Below are 24,664 nucleotides of genomic sequence, written 5' to 3' on the forward strand. Positions count from 1 at the left end.
TCAGTAGCACTTCATCATCTGTTATTTCTTCAGTAGTATGCTATAAATATAGTAAGCCTATTATCTGATTCTGTTAGAACATGAAGTTAAAAATGCCAAGAACATACTTTCTACCACTCTCCAAGCAAACACTTAACGCTGCTTTAATGTTGAAATAGATGCATTTTCTTCTGTATCTTGTTTAAATCTATATTTCCTTTGAGCAGAAGCTGATAGAATGAGTAGATGAATTAATTTAATATAGATTATGAACTGTTATTTATTGCTAAACCACATGGAAAATACATTAATGGTTCTAAGTTTTAACACTAAGATTGAAAATCTCATTTGTATTGATTTTTTTGTGATATTTGTTTCTTCATGTCGATAATATATAAATATACCTTATGGGTAAACAGCTGAAAATAAGCTTTCAAACTATCTGGGGTTCACTGACATTAGCAGTTCTTCATATGCTTGTCCCCCAGCCCAGCACGAACAGCGGCCTGTTAGCTCAGTTGGTTAGAGCGTGGTGCTAATAACGCCAAGGTCACAGGTTCGATCCCTGTACAGGCCAAGTTTCTGTGTTAAATAAAAGATGCTTTTTCTTGTGTCTCTTTGTTAACTGTATATCTCTTTGGAGCAAGAGCTGCTAGAATCATTAGTTGAATCAATTTGATATAGATGTGGAATTATATATTAATGTTAAAGTGCCTTGAACATCCATTAATGGTTGTAAGTTCTAACACTAAGTAACTAAATCTCTCATTTATTACAAGCATTTTCTTCTGTCTGATGTTTATCTCTATATTTCCTTTGAGCAGGAGCTGATAGAATGAGTAGATGAATTAATTTAATATAGATGATGAACTGTTATTTATTGCTAAACCACATAGAACATACATTAATGGTTCTAAGTTTTAACACTAAGAATGAAAATCTCATTTGTATTGATTTTTTTGTGATATTTGTTTCTTCATGTCGATAATATATAAATATACCTTATGGGTAAACAGCTGAAAATAAGCTTTCAAACTATCTGGGGTTCACTGACATTAGCAATTCTTCATATGCTTGTCCCCCAGCCCAGCACAAACAGCGGCCTGTTAGCTCAGTTGGTTAGAGCGTGGTGCTAATAACGCCAAGCTCACAGGTTCGATCCCTGTACAGGCCAAGTTTCTGTGTTAAAAAAAAGATGCTTTTTCTTGTGTCTCTTTGTTAACTGTATATCTCTTTGGAGCAAGAGCTGCTAGAATCATTAGTTGAATCAATTTGATATAGATGTGGAATTATATATTAATGTTAAAGTGCCTTGAACATCCATTAATGGTTGTAAGTTCTAACACTAAGTAACTAAATCTCTCATTTATTACAAGCATTTTCTTCTTTCTGATGTTTAGCTCTATATTTCCTTTGAGCAGGAGCTGATAGAATGAGTAGATGAATTAATTTAATATAGATGATGAACTGTTATTTATTGCTAAACCACATAGAACATACATTAATGGTTCTAAGTTTTAACACTAAGAATGAAAATCTCATTTGTATTGATTTTTTTGTGATATTTGTTTCTTCATGTCGATAATATATAAATATACCTTATGGGTAAACAGCTGAAAATAAGCTTTCAAACTATCTGGGGTTCACTGACATTAGCAATTCTTCATATGCTTGTCCCCCAGCCCAGCTCGAACGGCGGCCTGTTAGCACAGTTGGTTAGAGCGTGGTGCTAATAACGCCAAGGTCACTGGTTCGATCCCTGTACATGCCAAGTTTCTGTGTTAAATAAAAGATGCTTTTTCTTCTGTCTCTTTGTTATCTGTATATCTCTTTGGAGCAAGAGCTGCTAGAATCATTAGTTGAATCAATTTGATATAGATGTGGAATTATATATTAATGTTAAAGTGCCTTGAACATCCATTAATGGTTCAAAGTTCTAACACTAAGTAATTAATCTCCCATTTATTACAAGTAATTTAGGAAAGTCTAGTTTTGATTTTTTGATAATGCTTAAAGACACCATGAATGTAAACAGCTGAATATAAGATTTCCATCTATCTCGGGTTAACAATCAGTAGCACTTCATCATCTGTTATTTCTTCAGTAGTATGCTATAAATATAGTAAGCCTATTATCTGATTCTGTTAGAACATGAAGTTAAAAATGCCAAGAACATACTTTCTACCACTCTCCAAGCAAACACTTAACGCTGCTTTAATGTTGAAATAGATGCATTTTCTTCTGTATCTTGTTTAAATCTATATTTCCTTTGAGCAGAAGCTGATAGAATGAGTAGATGAATTAATTTAATATAGATTATGAACTGTTATTTATTGCTAAACCACATGGAAAATACATTAATGGTTCTAAGTTTTAACACTAAGATTGAAAATCTCATTTGTATTGATTTTTTTGTGATATTTGTTTCTTCATGTCGATAATATATAAATATACCTTATGGGTAAACAGCTGAAAATAAGCTTTCAAACTATCTGGGGTTCACTGACATTAGCAATTCTTCATATGCTTGTCCCCCAGCCCAGCACGAGCGGCGGCCTGTTAGCTCAGTTGGTTAGAGCGTGGTGCTAATAACGCCAAGGTCACAGGTTCGATCCCTGTACAGGCCAAGTTTCTGTGTTAAATAAAAGATGCTTTTTCTTCTGTCTCTTTGTTATCTGTATATCTCTTTGGAGCAAGAGCTGCTAGAATCATTAGTTGAATCAATTTGATATAGATGTGGAATTATATATTAATGTTAAACTGCCTTGAACATCCATTAATGGTTGTAAGTTCTAACACTAAGTAACTAAATCTCTCATTTATTACAAGCATTTTCTTCTGTCTGATGTTTATCTCTATATTTCCTTTGAGCAGGAGCTGATAGAATGAGTAGATGAATTAATTTAATATAGATGATGAACTGTTATTTATTGCTAAACCACATAGAACATACATTAATGGTTCTAAGTTTTAACACTAAGAATGAAAATCTCATTTGTATTGATTTTTTTGTGATATTTGTTTCTTCATGTCGATAATATATAAATATACCTTATGGGTAAACAGCTGAAAATAAGCTTTCAATCTATCTGGGGTTCACTGACATTAGCAGTTCTGCATATGCTTGTCCCCCAGCCCAGCACGAACGGCGGCCTGTTAGCTCAGTTGGTTAGAGCGTGGTGCTAATAACGCCAAGGTCACAGGTTCCATCCCTGTACAGGCCAAGTTTCTGTGTTAAAAAAAAGATGCTTTTTCTTGTGTCTCTTTGTTAACTGTATATCTCTTTGGAGCAAGAGCTGCTAGTAGTTGAATCAATTTGATATAGATGTGGAATTATATATTAATGTTAAAGTGCCTTGAACATCCATTAATGGTTGTAAGTTCTAACACTAAGTAACTAAATCTCTCATTTATTACAAGCATTTTCTTCTGTCTGATGTTTATCTCTATATTTCCTTTGAGCAGGAGCTGATAGAATGAGTAGATGAATTAATTTAATATAGATGATGAACTGTTATTTATTGCTAAACCACATAGAACATACATTAATGGTTCTAAGTTTTAACACTAAGAATGAAAATCTCATTTGTATTGATTTTTTTGTGATATTTGTTTCTTCATGTCGATAATATATAAATATACCTTATGGGTAAACAGCTGAAAATAAGCTTTCAAACTATCTGGGGTTCACTGACATTAGCAATTCTTCATATGCTTGTCCCCCAGCCCAGCACAAACAGCGGCCTGTTAGCTCAGTTGGTTAGAGCGTGGTGCTAATAACGCCAAGGTCACAGGTTCGATCCCTGTACAGGCCAAGTTTCTGTGTTAAAAAATAGATGCTTTTTCTTGTGTCTCTTTGTTAACTGTATATCTCTTTGGAGCAAGAGCTGCTAGAATCATTAGTTGAATCAATTTGATATAGATGTGGAATTATATATTAATGTTAAAGTGCCTTGAACATCCATTAATGGTTGTAAGTTCTAACACTAAGTAACTAAATCTCTCATTTATTACAAGCATTTTCTTCTGTCTGATGTTTAGCTCTATATTTCCTTTGAGCAGGAGCTGATAGAATGAGTAGATGAATTAATTTAATATAGATGATGAACTGTTATTTATTGCTAAACCACATAGAACATACATTAATGGTTCTAAGTTTTAACACTAAGAATGAAAATCTCATTTGTATTGATTTTTTTGTGATATTTGTTTCTTCATGTCGATAATATATAAATATACCTTATGGGTAAACAGCTGAAAATAAGCTTTCAAACTATCTGCGGTTCACTGACATTAGCAATTCTTCATATGCTTGTCCCCCAGCCCAGCACGAACAACGGCCTGTTAGCACAGTTGGTTAGAGCGTGGTGCTAATAACGCCAAGGTCACAGGTTCGATCCCTGTACAGGCCAAGTTTCTGTGTTAAATAAAAGATGCTTTTTCTTCTGTCTCTTTGTTATCTGTATATCTCTTTGGAGCAAGAGCTGCTAGAATCATTAGTTGAATCAATTTGATATAGATGTGGAATTATATATTAATGTTAAAGTGCCTTGAACATCCATTAATGGTTGTAAGTTCTAACACTAAGTAACTAAATCTCTCATTTATTACAAGCATTTTCTTCTGTCTGATGTTTATCTCTATATTTCCTTTGAGCAGGAGCTGATAGAATGAGTAGATGAATTAATTTAATATAGATGATGAACTGTTATTTATTGCTAAACCACATAGAACATACATTAATGGTTCTAAGTTTTAACACTAAGAATGAAAATCTCATTTGTATTGATTTTTTTGTGATATTTGTTTCTTCATGTCGATAATATATAAATATACTTTATGGGTAAACAGCTGAAAATAAGCTTTCAAACTATCTGGGGTTCACTGACATTAGCAGTTCTGCATATGCTTGTCCCCCAGCACAGAACGAACGGCAGCCTGTTAGCTCAGTTGGTTAGAGCGTGGTGCTAATAACGCCAAGGTCACAGGTTCGATCCCTGTACAGGCCAAGTTTCTGTGTTAAAAAAAAGATGCTTTTTCTTGTGTCTCTTTGTTAACTGTATATCTCTTTGGAGCAAGAGCTGCTAGTAGTTGAATCAATTTGATATAGATGTGGAATTATATATTAATGTTAAAGTGCCTTGAACATCCATTAATGGTTGAAAGTTCTAACACTAAGTAACTAAATCTCTCATTTATTACAAGCATTTTCTTCTGTCTGATGTTTATCTCTATATTTCCTTTGAGCAGGAGCTGATAGAATGAGTAGATGAATTAATTTAATATAGATGATGAACTGTTATTTATTGCTAAACCACATGGAAAATACATTAATGGTTCTAAGTTTTAACACTAAGATTGAAAATCTCATTTGTATTGATTTTTTTGTGATATTTGTTTCTTCATGTCGATAATATATAAATATACCTTATGGGTAAACAGCTGAAAATAAGCTTTCAAACTATCTGGGGTTCACTGACATTCGCAATTCTTCATATGCTTGTCCCCCAGCCCAGCACAAACAGCGGCCTGTTAGCTCAGTTGGTTAGAGCGTGGTGCTAATAACGCCAAGGTCACAGGTTCGATCCCTGTACAGCCAAGTTTCTGTGTTAAATAAAAGATGCTTTTTCTTCTGTCTCTTTGTTATCTGTATATCTCTTTGGAGCAAGAGCTGCTAGAATCATTAGTTGAATCAATTTGATATAGATGTGGAATTATATATTAATGTTAAAGTGCCTTGAACACCCATTAATGGTTCAAAGTTCTAACACTAAGTAATTAATCTCCCATTTATTACAAGTAATTTAGGAAAGTCTAGTTTTGATTTTTTGATAATGCTTAAAGACACCATGAATGTAAACAGCTGAATATAAGATTTCCATCTATCTCGGGTTAACAATCAGTAGCACTTCATCATCTGTTATTTCTTCAGTAGTATGCTATAAATATAGTAAGCCTATTATCTGATTCTGTTAGAACATGAAGTTAAAAATGCCAAGAACATACTTTCTACCACTCTCCAAGCAAACACTTAACGCTGCTTTAATGTTGAAATAGATGCATTTTCTTCTGTATCTTGTTTAAATCTATATTTCCTTTGAGCAGAAGCTGATAGAATGAGTAGATGAATTAATTTAATATAGATTATGAACTGTTATTTATTGCTAAACCACATGGAAAATACATTAATGGTTCTAAGTTTTAACACTAAGATTGAAAATCTCATTTGTATTGATTTTTTTGTGATATTTGTTTCTTCATGTCGATAATATATAAATATACCTTATGGGTAAACAGCTGAAAATAAGCTTTCAAACTATCTGGGGTTCACTGACATTAGCAATTCTTCATATGCTTGTCCCCCAGCCCAGCACGAGCGGCGGCCTGTTAGCTCAGTTGGTTAGAGCGTGGTGCTAATAACGCCAAGGTCACAGGTTCGATCCCTGTACAGGCCAAGTTTCTGTGTTAAATAAAAGATGCTTTTTCTTCTGTCTCTTTGTTATCTGTATATCTCTTTGGAGCAAGAGCTGCTAGAATCATTAGTTGAATCAATTTGATATAGATGTGGAATTATATATTAATGTTAAAGTGCCTTGAACATCCATTAATGGTTGTAAGTTCTAACACTAAGTAACTAAATCTCTCATTTATTACAAGCATTTTCTTCTGTCTGATGTTTATCTCTATATTTCCTTTGAGCAGGAGCTGATAGAATGAGTAGATGAATTAATTTAATATAGATGATGAACTGTTATTTATTGCTAAACCACATAGAACATACATTAATGGTTCTAAGTTTTAACACTAAGAATGAAAATCTCATTTGTATTGATTTTTTTGTGATATTTGTTTCTTCATGTCGATAATATATAAATATACCTTATGGGTAAACAGCTGAAAATAAGCTTTCAAACTATCTGGGGTTCACTGACATTAGCAATTCTTCATATGCTTGTCCCCCAGCCCAGCACGAACGGCGGCCTGTTAGCTCAGTTGGTTAGAGCGTGGTGCTAATAACGCCAAGGTCACAGGTTCGATCCCTGTACAGGCCAAGTTTCTGTGTTAAAAAAAAGATGCTTTTTCTTGTGTCTCTTTGTTAACTGTATATCTCTTTGGAGCAAGAGCTGCTAGAATCATTAGTTGAATCAATTTGATATAGATGTGGAATTATATATTAATGTTAAAGTGCCTTGAACATCCATTAATGGTTGTAAGTTCTAACACTAAGTAACTAAATCTCTCATTTATTACAAGCATTTTCTTCTGTCTGATGTTTATCTCTATATTTCCTTTGAGCAGGAGCTGATAGAATGAGTAGATGAATTAATTTAATATAGATGATGAACTGTTATTTATTGCTAAACCACATAGAACATACATTAATGGTTCTAAGTTTTAACACTAAGAATGAAAATCTCATTTGTATTGATTTTTTTGTGATATTTGTTTCTTCATGTCGATAATATATAAATATACCTTATGGGTAAACAGCTGAAAATAAGCTTTCAAACTATCTGCGGTTCACTGACATTAGCAATTCTTCATATGCTTGTCCCCCAGCCCAGCACGAACAACGGCCTGTTAGCACAGTTGGTTAGAGCGTGGTGCTAATAACGCCAAGGTCACAGGTTCGATCCCTGTACAGGCCAAGTTTCTGTGTTAAATAAAAGATGCTTTTTCTTCTGTCTCTTTGTTATCTGTATATCTCTTTGGAGCAAGAGCTGCTAGAATCATTAGTTGAATCAATTTGATATAGATGTGGAATTATATATTAATGTTAAAGTGCCTTGAACATCCATTAATGGTTCAAAGTTCTAACACTAAGTAATTAATCTCCCATTTATTACAAGTAATTTAGGAAAGTCTAGTTTTGATTTTTTGATAATGCTTAAAGACACCATGAATGTAAACAGCTGAATATAAGATTTCCATCTATCTCGAGTTAACAATCAGTAGCACTTCATCATCTGTTATTTCTTCAGTAGTATGCTATAAATATAGTAAGCCTATTATCTGATTCTGTTAGAACATGAAGTTAAAAATGCCAAGAACATACTTTCTACCACTCTCCAAGCAAACACTTAACGCTGCTTTAATGTTGAAATAGATGCATTTTCTTCTGTATCTTGTTTAAATCTATATTTCCTTTGAGCAGAAGCTGATAGAATGAGTAGATGAATTAATTTAATATAGATTATGAACTGTTATTTATTGCTAAACCACATGGAAAATACATTAATGGTTCTAAGTTTTAACACTAAGATTGAAAATCTCATTTGTATTGATTTTTTTGTGATATTTGTTTCTTCATGTCGATAATATATAAATATACCTTATGGGTAAACAGCTGAAAATAAGCTTTCAAACTATCTGGGGTTCACTGACATTAGCAATTCTTCATATGCTTGTCCCCCAGCCCAGCACGAGCGGCGGCCTGTTAGCTCAGTTGGTTAGAGCGTGGTGCTAATAACGCCAAGGTCACAGGTTCGATCCCTGTACAGGCCAAGTTTCTGTGTTAAATAAAAGATGCTTTTTCTTCTGTCTCTTTGTTATCTGTATATCTCTTTGGAGCAAGAGCTGCTAGAATCATTAGTTGAATCAATTTGATATAGATGTGGAATTATATATTAATGTTAAAGTGCCTTGAACATCCATTAATGGTTGTAAGTTCTAACACTAAGTAACTAAATCTCTCATTTATTCCAAGCATTTTCTTCTGTCTGATGTTTATCTCTATATTTCCTTTGAGCAGGAGCTGATAGAATAAGTAGATGAATTAATTTAATATAGATGATGAACTGTTATTTATTGCTAAACCACATAGAACATACATTAATGGTTCTAAGTTTTAACACTAAGAATGAAAATCTCATTTGTATTGATTTTTTTGTGATATTTGTTTCTTCATGTCGATAATATATAAATATACCTTATGGGTAAACAGCTGAAAATAAGCTTTCAAACTATCTGGGGTTCACTGACATTAGCAGTTCTGCATATGCTTGTCCCCCAGCACAGCACGAACGGCGGCCTGTTAGCTCAGTTGGTTAGAGCGTGGTGCTAATAACGCCAAGGTCACAGGTTCGATCCCTGTACAGGCCAAGTCTCTGTGTTAAAAAAAAGATGCTTTTTCTTGTGTCTCTTTGTTAACTGTATATCTCTTTGGAGCAAGAGCTGCTAGTAGTTGAATCAATTTGATATAGATGTGGAATTATATATTAATGTTAAAGTGCCTTGAACATCCATTAATGGTTCAAAGTTCTAACACTAAGTAATTAATCTCCCATTTATTACAAGTAATTTAGGAAAGTCTAGTTTTGATTTTTTGATAATGCTTAAAGACACCATGAATGTAAACAGCTGAATATAAGATTTCCATCTATCTCGGGTTAACAATCAGTAGCACTTCATCATCTGTTATTTCTTCAGTAGTATGCTATAAATATAGTAAGCCTATTATCTGATTCTGTTAGAACATGAAGTTAAAAATGCCAAGAACATACTTTCTACCACTCTCCAAGCAAACAGTTAACGCTGCTTTAATGTTGAAATAGATGCATTTTCTTCTGTATCTTGTTTAAATCTATATTTCCTTTGAGCAGAAGCTGATAGAATGAGAAGATGAATTAATTTAATATAGATTATGAACTGTTATTTATTGCTAAACCACATGGAAAATACATTAATGGTTCTAAGTTTTAACACTAAGATTGAAAATCTCATTTGTATTGATTTTTTTGTGATATTTGTTTCTTCATGTCGATAATATATAAATATACCTTATGGGTAAACAGCTGAAAATAAGCTTTCAAACTATCTGGGGTTCACTGACATTAGCAATTCTTCATATGCTTGTCCCCCAGCCCAGCACGAGCGGCGGCCTGTTAGCTCAGTTGGTTAGAGCGTGGTGCTAATAACGCCAAGGTCACAGGTTCGATCCCTGTACAGGCCAAGTTTCTGTGTTAAATAAAAGATGCTTTTTCTTCTGTCTCTTTGTTATCTGTATATCTCTTTGGAGCAAGAGCTGCTAGAATCATTAGTTGAATCAATTTGATATAGATGTGGAATTATATATTAATGTTAAAGTGCCTTGAACATCCATTAATGGTTGTAAGTTCTAACACTAAGTAACTAAATCTCTCATTTATTACAAGCATTTTCTTCTGTCTGATGTTTATCTCTATATTTCCTTTGAGCAGGAGCTGATAGAATGAGTAGATGAATTAATTTAATATAGATGATGAACTGTTATTTATTGCTAAACCACATAGAACATACATTAATGGTTCTAAGTTTTAACACTAAGAATGAAAATCTCATTTGTATTGATTTTTTTGTGATATTTGTTTCTTCATGTCGATAATATATAAATATACCTTATGGGTAAACAGCTGAAAATAAGCTTTCAATCTATCTGGGGTTCACTGACATTAGCAGTTCTGCATATGCTTGTCCCCCAGCACAGCACGAACGGCGGCCTGTTAGCTCAGTTGGTTAGAGCGTGGTGCTAATAACGCCAAGGTCACAGGTTCGATCCCTGTACAGGCCAAGTTTCTGTGTTAAAAAAAAGATGCTTTTTCTTGTGTCTCTTTGTTAACTGTATATCTCTTTGGAGCAAGAGCTGCTAGTAGTTGAATCAATTTGATATAGATGTGGAATTATATATTAATGTTAAAGTGCCTTGAACATCCATTAATGGTTGTAAGTTCTAACACTAAGTAACTAAATCTCTCATTTATTACAAGCATTTTCTTCTGTCTGATGTTTATCTCTATATTTCCTTTGAGCAGGAGCTGATAGAATGAGTAGATGAATTAATTTAATATAGATGATGAACTGTTATTTATTGCTAAACCACATGGAAAATACATTAATGGTTCTAAGTTTTAACACTAAGATTGAAAATCTCATTTGTATTGATTTTTTTGTGATATTTGTTTCTTCATGTCGATAATATATAAATATACCTTATGGGTAAAGAGCTGAAAATAAGCTTTCAAACTATCTGGGGTTCACTGACATTAGCAATTCTTCATATGCTTGTCCCCCAGCCCAGCACGAACGGCGGCCTGTTAGCTCAGTTGGTTAGAGCGTGGTGCTAATAACGCCAAGGTCACAGGTTCGATCCCTGTACAGGCCAAGTTTCTGTGTTCAATAAAAGATGCTTTTTCTTGTGTCTCTTTGTTATCTGTATATCTCTTTGGAGCAAGAGCTGCTAGAATGATTAGTTGAATCAATGTGATATAGATGTGGAATTATATATTAATGTTAAAGTGCCTTGAACATCCATTAATGGTTCAAAGTTCTAACACTAAGTAATTCATCTCCCATTTATTACAAGTAATTTAGGAAAGTCTAGTTTTGATTTTTTGATAATGCTTAAAGACACCATGAATGTAAACAGCTGAATATAAGATTTCCATCTATCTCTGGTTAACAATCAGTAGCACTTCATCATCTGTTATTTCTTCACTAGTATGCTATAAAAATAGTAAGCCTATTATCTGATTCTGTTAGAACATGAAGTTAAAAATGCCAAGAACATACTTTCTACCACTCTCCAAGCAAACACTTAACGCTGCTTTAATGTTGAAATAAATGCATTTTCTTCTGTATCTTGTTTAAATCTATATTTCCTTTGAGCAGAAGCTGATAGAATGAGTAGATGAATTAATTTAATATAGATTATGAACTGTTATTTATTGCTAAACCACATGGAAAATACATTAATGGTTCTAAGTTTTAACACTAAGATTGAAAATCTCATTTGTATTGATTTTTTTGTGATATTTGTTTCTTCATGTCGATAATATATAAATATACCTTATGGGTAAACAGCTGAAAATAAGCTTTCAAACTATCTGGGGTTCACTGACATTAGCAATTCTTCATATGCTTGTCCCCCAGCCCAGCACGAGCGGCGGCCTGTTAGCTCAGTTGGTTAGAGCGTGGTGCTAATAACGCCAAGGTCACAGGTTCGATCCCTGTACAGGCCAAGTTTCTGTGTTAAATAAAAGATGCTTTTTCTTCTGTCTCTTTGTTATCTGTATATCTCTTTGGAGCAAGAGCTGCTAGAATCATTAGTTGAATCAATTTGATATAGATGTGGAATTATATATTAATGTTAAACTGCCTTGAACATCCATTAATGGTTGTAAGTTCTAACACTAAGTAACTAAATCTCTCATTTATTACAAGCATTTTCTTCTGTCTGATGTTTATCTCTATATTTCCTTTGAGCAGGAGCTGATAGAATGAGTAGATGAATTAATTTAATATAGATGATGAACTGTTATTTATTGCTAAACCACATAGAACATACATTAATGGTTCTAAGTTTTAACACTAAGAATGAAAATCTCATTTGTATTGATTTTTTTGTGATATTTGTTTCTTCATGTCGATAATATATAAATATACCTTATGGGTAAACAGCTGAAAATAAGCTTTCAATCTATCTGGGGTTCACTGACATTAGCAGTTCTGCATATGCTTGTCCCCCAGCCCAGCACGAACGGCGGCCTGTTAGCTCAGTTGGTTAGAGCGTGGTGCTAATAACGCCAAGGTCACAGGTTCCATCCCTGTACAGGCCAAGTTTCTGTGTTAAAAAAAAGATGCTTTTTCTTGTGTCTCTTTGTTAACTGTATATCTCTTTGGAGCAAGAGCTGCTAGTAGTTGAATCAATTTGATATAGATGTGGAATTATATATTAATGTTAAACTGCCTTGAACATCCATTAATGGTTGTAAGTTCTAACACTAAGTAACTAAATCTCTCATTTATTACAAGCATTTTCTTCTGTCTGATGTTTATCTCTATATTTCCTTTGAGCAGGAGCTGATAGAATGAGTAGATGAATTAATTTAATATAGATGATGAACTGTTATTTATTGCTAAACCACATAGAACATACATTAATGGTTCTAAGTTTTAACACTAAGAATGAAAATCTCATTTGTATTGATTTTTTTGTGATATTTGTTTCTTCATGTCGATAATATATAAATATACCTTATGGGTAAACAGCTGAAAATAAGCTTTCAAACTATCTGGGGTTCACTGACATTAGCAATTCTTCATATGCTTGTCCCCCAGCCCAGCACAAACAGCGGCCTGTTAGCTCAGTTGGTTAGAGCGTGGTGCTAATAACGTCAAGGTCACAGGTTCGATCCCTGTACAGGCCATGTTTCTGTGTTAAAAAATAGATGCTTTTTCTTGTGTCTCTTTGTTAACTGTATATCTCTTTGGAGCAAGAGCTGCTAGAATCATTAGTTGAATCAATTTGATATAGATGTGGAATTATATATTAATGTTAAAGTGCCTTGAACATCCATTAATGGTTGTAAGTTCTAACACTAAGTAACTAAATCTCTCATTTATTACAAGCATTTTCTTCTGTCTGATGTTTAGCTCTATATTTCCTTTGAGCAGGAGCTGATAGAATGAGTAGATGAATTAATTTAATGTAGATGATGAACTGTTATTTATTGCTAAACCACATAGAACATACATTAATGGTTCTAAGTTTTAACACTAAGAATGAAAATCTCATTTGTATTGATTTTTTTGTGATATTTGTTTCTTCATGTCGATAATATATAAATATACCTTATGGGTAAACAGCTGAAAATAAGCTTTCAAACTATCTGCGGTTCACTGACATTCGCAATTCTTCATATACTTGTCCCCCAGCCCAGCACGAACAACGGCCTGTTAGCACAGTTGGTTAGAGCGTGGTGCTAATAACGCCAAGGTCACAGGTTCGATCCCTGTACAGGCCAAGTTTCTGTGTTAAATAAAAGATGCTTTTTCTTCTGTCTCTTTGTTATCTGTATATCTCTTTGGAGCAAGAGCTGCTAGAATCATTAGTTGAATCAATTTGATATAGATGTGGAATTATATATTAATGTTAAAGTGCCTTGAACATCCATTAATGGTTGTAAGTTCTAACACTAAGTAACTAAATCTCTCATTTATTACAAGCATTTTCTTCTGTCTGATGTTTATCTCTATATTTCCTTTGAGCAGGAGCTGATAGAATGAGTAGATGAATTAATTTAATATAGATGATGAACTGTTATTTATTGCTAAACCACATAGAACATACATTAATGGTTCTAAGTTTTAACACTAAGAATGAAAATCTCATTTGTATTGATTTTTTTGTGATATTTGTTTCTTCATGTCGATAATATATAAATATACTTTATGGGTAAACAGCTGAAAATAAGCTTTCAAACTATCTGGGGTTCACTGACATTAGCAGTTCTGCATATGCTTGTCCCCCAGCACAGAACGAACGGCAGCCTGTTAGCTCAGTTGGTTAGAGCGTGGTGCTAATAACGCCAAGGTCACAGGTTCGATCCCTGTACAGGCCAAGTTTCTGTGTTAAAAAAAAGATGCTTTTTCTTGTGTCTCTTTGTTAACTGTATATCTCTTTGGAGCAAGAGCTGCTAGTAGTTGCATCAATTTGATATAGATGTGGAATTATATATTAATGTTAAAGTGCCTTGAACATCCATTAATGGTTGAAAGTTCTAACACTAAGTAACTAAATCTCTCATTTATTACAAGCATTTTCTTCTGTCTGATGTTTATCTCTATATTTCCTTTGAGCAGGAGCTGATAGAATGAGTAGATGAATTAATTTAATATAGATGATGAACTGTTATTTATTGCTAAACCACATGGAAAATACATTAATGGTTCTAAGTTTTAACACTAAGATTGAAAATCTCATTTGTATTGATTTTTTTGTGATATTTGTTTCTTCATGTCGATAATATATAAATATACCTTATGGGTAAACAGCTGAAAATAAGCTTTCAAACTATCTGGGGTTCACTGACATTCGCAATTCTTCATATGCTTGTCCCCCAGCCCAGCACAAACAGCGGCCTGTTAGCTCAGTTGGTTAGAGCGTGGTGCTAATAACGCCAAGGTCACAGGTTCGATCCCTGTACAGCCAAGTTTCTGTGTTAAATAAAAGATGCTTTTTCTTCTGTCTCTTTGTTATCTGTATATCTCTTTGGAGCAAGAGCTGCTAGAATCATTAGTTGAATCAATTTGATATAGATGTGGAATTATATATTAATGTTAAAGTGCCTTGAACACCCATTAATGGTTCAAAGTTCTAACACTAAGTAATTAATCTCCCATTTATTACAAGTAATTTAGGAAAGTCTAGTTTTGATTTTTTGATAATGCTTAAAGACACCATGAATGTAAACAGCTGAATATAAGATTTCCATCTATCTCGGGTTAACAATCAGTAGCACTTCATCATCTGTTATTTCTTCAGTAGTATGCTATAAATATAGTAAGCCTATTATCTGATTCTGTTAGAACATGAAGTTAAAAATGCCAAGAACATACTTTCTACCACTCTCCAAGCAAACACTTAACGCTGCTTTAATGTTGAAATAGATGCATTTTCTTCTGTATCTTGTTTAAATCTATATTTCCTTTGAGCAGAAGCTGATAGAATGAGTAGATGAATTAATTTAATATAGATTATGAACTGTTATTTATTGCTAAACCACATGGAAAATACATTAATGGTTCTAAGTTTTAACACTAAGATTGAAAATCTCATTTGTATTGATTTTTTTGTGATATTTGTTTCTTCATGTCGATAATATATAAATATACCTTATGGGTAAACAGCTGAAAATAAGCTTTCAAACTATCTGGGGTTCACTGACATTAGCAATTCTTCATATGCTTGTCCCCCAGCCCAGCACGAGCGGCGGCCTGTTAGCTCAGTTGGTTAGAGCGTGGTGCTAATAACGCCAAGGTCACAGGTTCGATCCCTGTACAGGCCAAGTTTCTGTGTTAAATAAAAGATGCTTTTTCTTCTGTCTCTTTGTTATCTGTATATCTCTTTGGAGCAAGAGCTGCTAGAATCATTAGTTGAATCAATTTGATATAGATGTGGAATTATATATTAATGTTAAAGTGCCTTGAACATCCATTAATGGTTGTAAGTTCTAACACTAAGTAACTAAATCTCTCATTTATTACAAGCATTTTCTTCTGTCTGATGTTTATCTCTATATTTCCTTTGAGCAGGAGCTGATAGAATGAGTAGATGAATTAATTTAATATAGATGATGAACTGTTATTTATTGCTAAACCACATAGAACATACATTAATGGTTCTAAGTTTTAACACTAAGAATGAAAATCTCATTTGTATTGATTTTTTTGTGATATTTGTTTCTTCATGTCGATAATATATAAATATACCTTATGGGTAAACAGCTGAAAATAAGCTTTCAAACTATCTGGGGTTCACTGACATTAGCAATTCTTCATATGCTTGTCCCCCAGCCCAGCACGAACGGCGGCCTGTTAGCTCAGTTGGTTAGAGCGTGGTGCTAATAACGCCAAGGTCACAGGTTCGATCCCTGTACAGGCCAAGTTTCTGTGTTAAAAAAAAGATGCTTTTTCTTGTGTCTCTTTGTTAACTGTATATCTCTTTGGAGCAAGAGCTGCTAGAATCATTAGTTGAATCAATTTGATATAGATGTGGAATTATATATTAATGTTAAAGTGCCTTGAACATCCATTAATGGTTGTAAGTTCTAACACTAAGTAACTAAATCTCTCATTTATTACAAGCATTTTCTTCTGTCTGATGTTTATCTCTATATTTCCTTTGAGCAGGAGCTGATAGAATGAGTAGATGAATTAATTTAATATAGATGATGAACTGTTATTTATTGCTAAACCACATAGAACATACATTAATGGTTCTAAGTTTTAACACTAAGAATGAAAATCTCATTTGTATTGATTTTTTTGTGATATTTGTTTCTTCATGTCGATAATATATAAATATACCTTATGGGTAAACAGCTGAAAATAAGCTTTCAAACTATCTGCGGTTCACTGACATTAGCAATTCTTCATATGCTTGTCCCCCAGCCCAGCACGAACAACGGCCTGTTAGCACAGTTGGTTAGAGCGTGGTGCTAATAACGCCAAGGTCACAGGTTCGATCCCTGTACAGGCCAAGTTTCTGTGTTAAATAAAAGATGCTTTTTCTTCTGTCTCTTTGTTATCTGTATATCTCTTTGGAGCAAGAGCTGCTAGAATCATTAGTTGAATCAATTTGATATAGATGTGGAATTATATATTAATGTTAAAGTGCCTTGAACATCCATTAATGGTTCAAAGTTCTAACACTAAGTAATTAATCTCCCATTTATTACAAGTAATTTAGGAAAGTCTAGTTTTGATTTTTTGATAATGCTTAAAGACACCATGAATGTAAACAGCTGAATATAAGATTTCCATCTATCTCGAGTTAACAATCAGTAGCACTTCATCATCTGTTATTTCTTCAGTAGTATGCTATAAATATAGTAAGCCTATTATCTGATTCTGTTAGAACATGAAGTTAAAAATGCCAAGAACATACTTTCTACCACTCTCCAAGCAAACACTTAACGCTGCTTTAATGTTGAAATAGATGCATTTTCTTCTGTATCTTGTTTAAATCTATATTTCCTTTGAGCAGAAGCTGATAGAATGAGTAGATGAATTAATTTAATATAGATTATGAACTGTTATTTATTGCTAAACCACATGGAAAATACATTAATGGTTCTAAGTTTTAACACTAAGATTGAAAATCTCATTTGTATTGATTTTTTTGTGATATTTGTTTCTTCATGTCGATAATATATAAATATACCTTATGGGTAAACAGCTGAAAATAAGCTTTCAAACTATCTGGGGTTCACTGACATTAGCAATTCTTCATATGCTTGTCCCCCAGCCCAGCACGAGCGGCGGCCTGTTAGCTCAGTTGGTTAGAGCGTGGTGCTAATAACGCCAAGGTCACAGGTTCGATCCCTGTACAGGCCAAGTTTCTGTGTTAAATAAAAGATGCTTTTTCTTCTGTCTCTTTGTTATCTGTATATCTCTTTGGAGCAAGAGCTGCTAGAATCATTAGTTGAATCAATTTGATATAGATGTGGAATTATATATTAATGTTAAAGTGCCTTGAACATCCATTAATGGTTGTAAGTTCTAACACTAAGTAACTAAATCTCTCATTTATTCCAAGCATTTTCTTCTGTCTGATGTTTATCTCTATATTTCCTTTGAGCAGGAGCTGATAGAATAAGTAGATGAATTAATTTAATATAGATGATGAACTGTTATTTATTGCTAAACCACATAGAACATACATTAATGGTTCTAAGTTTTAACACTAAGAATGAAAATCTCATTTGTATTGATTTTTTTGTGATATTTGTTTCTTCATGTCGATAATATATAAATATACCTTATGGGTAAACAGCTGAAAATAAGCTTTCAAACTATCTGGGGTTCACTGACATTAGCAGTTCTGCATATGCTTGTCCCCCAGCACAGCACGAACGGCGGCCTGTTAGCTCAGTTGGTTAGAGCGTGGTGCTAATAACGCCAAGGTCACAGGTTCGATCCCTGTACAGGCCAAGTCTCTGTGTTAAAAAAAAGATGCTTTTTCTTGTGTCTCTTTGTTAACTGTATATCTCTTTGGAGCAAGAGCTGCTAGTAGTTGAATCAATTTGATATAGATGTGGAATTATATATTAATGTTAAAGTGCCTTGAACATCCATTAATGGTTCAAAGTTCTAACACTAAGTAATTAATCTCCCATTTATTACAAGTAATTTAGGAAAGTCTAGTTTTGATTTTTTGATAATGCTTAAAGACACCATGAATGTAAACAGCTGAATATAAGATTTCCATCTATCTCGGGTTAACAATCAGTAGCACTTCATCATCTGTTATTTCTTCAGTAGTATGCTATAAATATAGTAAGCCTATTATCTGATTCTGTTAGAACATGAAGTTAAAAATGCCAAGAACATACTTTCTACCACTCTCCAAGCAAACACTTAACGCTGCTTTAATGTTGAAATAGATGCATTTTCTTCTGTATCTTGTTTAAATCTATATTTCCTTTGAGCAGAAGCTGATAGAATGAGAAGATGAATTAATTTAATATAGATTATGAACTGTTATTTATTGCTAAACCACATGGAAAATACATTAATGGTTCTAAGTTTTAACACTAAGAATGAAAATCTCATTTGTATTGATTTTTTTGTGATATTTGTTTCTTCATGTCGATAATATATAAATATACCTTATGGGTAAACAGCTGAAAATAAGCTTTCAAACTATCTGGGGTTCACTGACATTAGCAGTTCTTCATATGCTTGTCCCCCAGCCCAGCACGAACAGCGGCCTGTTAGCTCAGTTGGTTAGAGCGTGGTGCTAATAACGCCAAGGTCACAGGTTCGATCCCTGTACAGGCCAAGTTTCTGTGTTAAATAAAAGATGCTTTTTCTTGTGTCTCTTTGTTAACTGTATATCTCTTTGGAGCAAGAGCTGCTAGAATCATTAGTTGAATCAATTTGATATAGATGTGGAATTATATATTAATGTTAAAGTGCCTTGAACATCCATTAATGGTTGTAAGTTCTAACACTAAGTAACTAAATCTCTCATTTATTACAAGCATTTTCTTCTGTCTGATGTTTATCTCTATATTTCCTTTGAGCAGGAGCTGATAGAATGAGTAGATGAATTAATTTAATATAGATGATGAACTGTTATTTATTGCTAAACCACATAGAACATACATTAATGGTTCTAAGTTTTAACACTAAGAATGAAAATCTCATTTGTATTGATTTTTTTGTGATATTTGTTTCTTCATGTCGATAATATATAAATATACCTTATGGGTAAACAGCTGAAAATAAGCTTTCAAACTATCTGGGGTTCACTGACATTAGCAATTCTTCATATGCTTGTCCCCCAGCCCAGCACAAACAGCGGCCTGTTAGCTCAGTTGGTTAGAGCGTGGTGCTAATAACGCCAAGCTCACAGGTTCGATCCCTGTACAGGCCAAGTTTCTGTGTTAAAAAAAAGATGCTTTTTCTTGTGTCTCTTTGTTAACTGTATATCTCTTTGGAGCAAGAGCTGCTAGAATCATTAGTTGAATCAATTTGATATAGATGTGGAATTATATATTAATGTTAAAGTGCCTTGAACATCCATTAATGGTTGTAAGTTCTAACACTAAGTAACTAAATCTCTCATTTATTACAAGCATTTTCTTCTTTCTGATGTTTAGCTCTATATTTCCTTTGAGCAGGAGCTGATAGAATGAGTAGATGAATTAATTTAATATAGATGATGAACTGTTATTTATTGCTAAACCACATAGAACATACATTAATGGTTCTAAGTTTTAACACTAAGAATGAAAATCTCATTTGTATTGATTTTTTTGTGATATTTGTTTCTTCATGTCGATAATATATAAATATACCTTATGGGTAAACAGCTGAAAATAAGCTTTCAAACTATCAGGGGTTCACTGACATTAGCAATTCTTCATATGCTTGTCCCCCAGCCCAGCACGAACGGCGGCCTGTTAGCACAGTTGGTTAGAGCGTGGTGCTAATAACGCCAAGGTCACTGGTTCGATCCCTGTACATGCCAAGTTTCTGTGTTAAATAAAAGATGCTTTTTCTTCTGTCTCTTTGTTATCTGTATATCTCTTTGGAGCAAGAGCTGCTAGAATCATTAGTTGAATCAATTTGATATAGATGTGGAATTATATATTAATGTTAAAGTGCCTTGAACATCCATTAATGGTTCAAAGTTCTAACACTAAGTAATTAATCTCCCATTTATTACAAGTAATTTAGGAAAGTCTAGTTTTGATTTTTTGATAATGCTTAAAGACACCATGAATGTAAACAGCTGAATATAAGATTTCCATCTATCTCGGGTTAACAATCAGTAGCACTTCATCATCTGTTATTTCTTCAGTAGTATGCTATAAATATAGTAAGCCTATTATCTGATTCTGTTAGAACATGAAGTTAAAAATGCCAAGAACATACTTTCTACCACTCTCCAAGCAAACACTTAACGCTGCTTTAATGTTGAAATAGATGCATTTTCTTCTGTATCTTGTTTAAATCTATATTTCCTTTGAGCAGAAGCTGATAGAATGAGTAGATGAATTAATTTAATATAGATTATGAACTGTTATTTATTGCTAAACCACATGGAAAATACATTAATGGTTCTAAGTTTTAACACTAAGATTGAAAATCTCATTTGTATTGATTTTTTTGTGATATTTGTTTCTTCATGTCGATAATATATAAATATACCTTATGGGTAAACAGCTGAAAATAAGCTTTCAAACTATCTGGGGTTCACTGACATTAGCAATTCTTCATATGCTTGTCCCCCAGCCCAGCACGAGCGGCGGCCTGTTAGCTCAGTTGGTTAGAGCGTGGTGCTAATAACGCCAAGGTCACAGGTTCGATCCCTGTACAGGCCAAGTTTCTGTGTTAAATAAAAGATGCTTTTTCTTCTGTCTCTTTGTTATCTGTATATCTCTTTGGAGCAAGAGCTGCTAGAATCATTAGTTGAATCAATTTGATATAGATGTGGAATTATATATTAATGTTAAACTGCCTTGAACATCCATTAATGGTTGTAAGTTCTAACACTAAGTAACTAAATCTCTCATTTATTACAAGCATTTTCTTCTGTCTGATGTTTATCTCTATATTTCCTTTGAGCAGGAGCTGATAGAATGAGTAGATGAATTAATTTAATATAGATGATGAACTGTTATTTATTGCTAAACCACATAGAACATACATTAATGGTTCTAAGTTTTAACACTAAGAATGAAAATCTCATTTGTATTGATTTTTTTGTGATATTTGTTTCTTCATGTCGATAATATATAAATATACCTTATGGGTAAACAGCTGAAAATAAGCTTTCAATCTATCTGGGGTTCACTGACATTAGCAGTTCTGCATATGCTTGTCCCCCAGCCCAGCACGAACGGCGGCCTGTTAGCTCAGTTGGTTAGAGCGTGGTGCTAATAACGCCAAGGTCACAGGTTCCATCCCTGTACAGGCCAAGTTTCTGTGTTAAAAAAAAGATGCTTTTTCTTGTGTCTCTTTGTTAACTGTATATCTCTTTGGAGCAAGAGCTGCTAGTAGTTGAATCAATTTGATATAGATGTGGAATTATATATTAATGTTAAAGTGCCTTGAACATCCATTAATGGTTGTAAGTTCTAACACTAAGTAACTAAATCTCTCATTTATTACAAGCATTTTCTTCTGTCTGATGTTTATCTCTATATTTCCTTTGAGCAGGAGCTGATAGAATGAGTAGATGAATTAATTTAATATAGATGATGAACTGTTATTTATTGCTAAACCACATAGAACATACATTAATGGTTCTAAGTTTTAACACTAAGAATGAAAATCTCATTTGTATTGATTTTTTTGTGATATTTGTTTCTTCATGTCGATAATATATAAATATACCTTATGGGTAAACAGCTGAAAATAAGCTTTCAAACTATCTGGGGTTCACTGACATTAGCAATTCTTCATATGCTTGTCCCCCAGCCCAGCACAAACAGCGGCCTGTTAGCTCAGTTGGTTAGAGCGTGGTGCTAATAACGCCAAGGTCACAGGTTCGATCCCTGTACAGGCCAAGTTTCTGTGTTAAAAAATAGATGCTTTTTCTTGTGTCTCTTTGTTAACTGTATATCTCTTTGGAGCAAGAGCTGCTAGAATCATTAGTTGAATCAATTTGATATAGATGTGGAATTATATATTAATGTTAAAGTGCCTTGAACATCCATTAATGGTTGTAAGTTCTAACACTAAGTAACTAAATCTCTCATTTATTACAAGCATTTTCTTCTGTCTGATGTTTAGCTCTATATTTCCTTTGAGCAGGAGCTGATAGAATGAGTAGATGAATTAATTTAAAATAGATGATGAACTGTTATTTATTGCTAAACCACATAGAACATACATTAATGGTTCTAAGTTTTAACACTAAGAATGAAAATCTCATTTGTATTGATTTTTTTGTGATATTTGTTTCTTCATGTCGATAATATATAAATATACCTTATGGGTAAACAGCTGAAAATAAGCTTTCAAACTATCTGCGGTTCACTGACATTAGCAATTCTTCATATGCTTGTCCCCCAGCCCAGCACGAACAACGGCCTGTTAGCTCAGTTGGTTAGAGCGTGGTGCTAATAACGCCAAGGTCACAGGTTCGATCCCTGTACAGGCCAAGTTTCTGTGTTAAATAAAAGATGCTTTTTCTTCTGTCTCTTTGTTGTCTGTATATCTCTTTGGAGCAAGAGCTGCTAGAATCATTAGTTGAATCAATTTGATATAGATGTGGAATTATATATTAATGTTAAAGTGCCTTGAACATCCATTAATGGTTGTAAGTTCTAACACTAAGTAACTAAATCTCTCATTTATTACAAGCATTTTCTTCTGTCTGATGTTTATCTCTATATTTCCTTTGAGCAGGAGCTGATAGAATGAGTAGATGAATTAATTTAATATAGATGATGAACTGTTATTTATTGCTAAACCACATAGAACATACATTAATGGTTCTAAGTTTTAACACTAAGAATGAAAATCTCATTTGTATTGATTTTTTTGTGATATTTGTTTCTTCATGTCGATAATATATAAATATACTTTATGGGTAAACAGCTGAAAATAAGCTTTCAAACTATCTGGGGTTCACTGACATTAGCAGTTCTGCATATGCTTGTCCCCCAGCACAGAACGAACGGCAGCCTGTTAGCTCAGTTGGTTAGAGCGTGGTGCTAATAACGCCAAGGTCACAGGTTCGATCCCTGTACAGGCCAAGTTTCTGTGTTAAAAAAAAGATGCTTTTTCTTGTGTCTCTTTGTTAACTGTATATCTCTTTGGAGCAAGAGCTGCTAGTAGTTGAATCAATTTGATATAGATGTGGAATTATATATTAATGTTAAAGTGCCTTGAACATCCATTAATGGTTGAAAGTTCTAACACTAAGTAACTAAATCTCTCATTTATTACAAGCATTTTCTTCTGTCTGATGTTTATCTCTATATTTCCTTTGAGCAGGAGCTGATAGAATGAGTAGATGAATTAATTTAATATAGATGATGAACTGTTATTTATTGCTAAACCACATGGAAAATACATTAATGGTTCTAAGTTTTAACACTAAGATTGAAAATCTCATTTGTATTGATTTTTTTGTGATATTTGTTTCTTCATGTCGATAATATATAAATATACCTTATGGGTAAACAGCTGAAAATAAGCTTTCAAACTATCTGGGGTTCACTGACATTCGCAATTCTTCATATGCTTGTCCCCCAGCCCAGCACAAACAGCGGCCTGTTAGCTCAGTTGGTTAGAGCGTGGTGCTAATAACGCCAAGGTCACAGGTTCGATCCCTGTACAGCCAAGTTTCTGTGTTAAATAAAAGATGCTTTTTCTTCTGTCTCTTTGTTATCTGTATATCTCTTTGGAGCAAGAGCTGCTAGAATCATTAGTTGAATCAATTTGATATAGATGTGGAATTATATATTAATGTTAAAGTGCCTTGAACACCCATTAATGGTTCAAAGTTCTAACACTAAGTAATTAATCTCCCATTTATTACAAGTAATTTAGGAAAGTCTAGTTTTGATTTTTTGATAATGCTTAAAGACACCATGAATGTAAACAGCTGAATATAAGATTTCCATCTATCTCGGGTTAACAATCAGTAGCACTTCATCATCTGTTATTTCTTCAGTAGTATGCT

General features: G+C 33.5%; 19 non-coding genes across 19 annotated transcripts; all 19 read left to right on the forward strand.

The window, feature by feature from the left end:
* The first annotated feature begins 482 nt into the window (after nt 1-482).
* Nucleotides 483-556, forward strand: TRNAI-AAU (transfer RNA isoleucine (anticodon AAU)). The gene has a single exon. It is a non-coding gene; the product is annotated as a tRNA-Ile (tRNA).
* A 1,976-nt stretch (nt 557-2,532) lies between these two features.
* TRNAI-AAU (transfer RNA isoleucine (anticodon AAU)) lies at nt 2,533-2,606 on the forward strand. Its single transcript has one exon. It is a non-coding gene; the product is annotated as a tRNA-Ile (tRNA).
* Nucleotides 2,607-3,720: 1,114 nt separating this feature from the next.
* On the forward strand, nt 3,721-3,794 carry TRNAI-AAU (transfer RNA isoleucine (anticodon AAU)). Its single transcript has one exon. It is a non-coding gene; the product is annotated as a tRNA-Ile (tRNA).
* Nucleotides 3,795-6,360: 2,566 nt separating this feature from the next.
* TRNAI-AAU (transfer RNA isoleucine (anticodon AAU)) lies at nt 6,361-6,434 on the forward strand. Its single transcript has one exon. It is a non-coding gene; the product is annotated as a tRNA-Ile (tRNA).
* A 523-nt stretch (nt 6,435-6,957) lies between these two features.
* On the forward strand, nt 6,958-7,031 carry TRNAI-AAU (transfer RNA isoleucine (anticodon AAU)). Its single transcript has one exon. It is a non-coding gene; the product is annotated as a tRNA-Ile (tRNA).
* Nucleotides 7,032-8,410: 1,379 nt separating this feature from the next.
* TRNAI-AAU (transfer RNA isoleucine (anticodon AAU)) lies at nt 8,411-8,484 on the forward strand. Its single transcript has one exon. It is a non-coding gene; the product is annotated as a tRNA-Ile (tRNA).
* Nucleotides 8,485-9,007: 523 nt separating this feature from the next.
* On the forward strand, nt 9,008-9,081 carry TRNAI-AAU (transfer RNA isoleucine (anticodon AAU)). The gene has a single exon. It is a non-coding gene; the product is annotated as a tRNA-Ile (tRNA).
* Nucleotides 9,082-9,857: 776 nt separating this feature from the next.
* TRNAI-AAU (transfer RNA isoleucine (anticodon AAU)) lies at nt 9,858-9,931 on the forward strand. Its single transcript has one exon. It is a non-coding gene; the product is annotated as a tRNA-Ile (tRNA).
* Nucleotides 9,932-10,454: 523 nt separating this feature from the next.
* TRNAI-AAU (transfer RNA isoleucine (anticodon AAU)) lies at nt 10,455-10,528 on the forward strand. The gene has a single exon. It is a non-coding gene; the product is annotated as a tRNA-Ile (tRNA).
* A 517-nt stretch (nt 10,529-11,045) lies between these two features.
* Nucleotides 11,046-11,119, forward strand: TRNAI-AAU (transfer RNA isoleucine (anticodon AAU)). The gene has a single exon. It is a non-coding gene; the product is annotated as a tRNA-Ile (tRNA).
* A 782-nt stretch (nt 11,120-11,901) lies between these two features.
* On the forward strand, nt 11,902-11,975 carry TRNAI-AAU (transfer RNA isoleucine (anticodon AAU)). Its single transcript has one exon. It is a non-coding gene; the product is annotated as a tRNA-Ile (tRNA).
* Nucleotides 11,976-15,729: 3,754 nt separating this feature from the next.
* On the forward strand, nt 15,730-15,803 carry TRNAI-AAU (transfer RNA isoleucine (anticodon AAU)). Its single transcript has one exon. It is a non-coding gene; the product is annotated as a tRNA-Ile (tRNA).
* Nucleotides 15,804-16,326: 523 nt separating this feature from the next.
* On the forward strand, nt 16,327-16,400 carry TRNAI-AAU (transfer RNA isoleucine (anticodon AAU)). The gene has a single exon. It is a non-coding gene; the product is annotated as a tRNA-Ile (tRNA).
* Nucleotides 16,401-17,779: 1,379 nt separating this feature from the next.
* Nucleotides 17,780-17,853, forward strand: TRNAI-AAU (transfer RNA isoleucine (anticodon AAU)). The gene has a single exon. It is a non-coding gene; the product is annotated as a tRNA-Ile (tRNA).
* A 523-nt stretch (nt 17,854-18,376) lies between these two features.
* On the forward strand, nt 18,377-18,450 carry TRNAI-AAU (transfer RNA isoleucine (anticodon AAU)). Its single transcript has one exon. It is a non-coding gene; the product is annotated as a tRNA-Ile (tRNA).
* Nucleotides 18,451-19,226: 776 nt separating this feature from the next.
* Nucleotides 19,227-19,300, forward strand: TRNAI-AAU (transfer RNA isoleucine (anticodon AAU)). The gene has a single exon. It is a non-coding gene; the product is annotated as a tRNA-Ile (tRNA).
* A 1,976-nt stretch (nt 19,301-21,276) lies between these two features.
* TRNAI-AAU (transfer RNA isoleucine (anticodon AAU)) lies at nt 21,277-21,350 on the forward strand. Its single transcript has one exon. It is a non-coding gene; the product is annotated as a tRNA-Ile (tRNA).
* Nucleotides 21,351-22,464: 1,114 nt separating this feature from the next.
* Nucleotides 22,465-22,538, forward strand: TRNAI-AAU (transfer RNA isoleucine (anticodon AAU)). The gene has a single exon. It is a non-coding gene; the product is annotated as a tRNA-Ile (tRNA).
* A 523-nt stretch (nt 22,539-23,061) lies between these two features.
* On the forward strand, nt 23,062-23,135 carry TRNAI-AAU (transfer RNA isoleucine (anticodon AAU)). The gene has a single exon. It is a non-coding gene; the product is annotated as a tRNA-Ile (tRNA).
* Nucleotides 23,136-24,664: the final 1,529 nt, after the last annotated feature.

Source organism: Triturus cristatus, chromosome 5_1 (assembly GCF_964204655.1).
Source record: "Triturus cristatus chromosome 5_1, aTriCri1.1, whole genome shotgun sequence".
Lineage (NCBI taxonomy): Eukaryota > Metazoa > Chordata > Amphibia > Caudata > Salamandridae > Triturus > Triturus cristatus.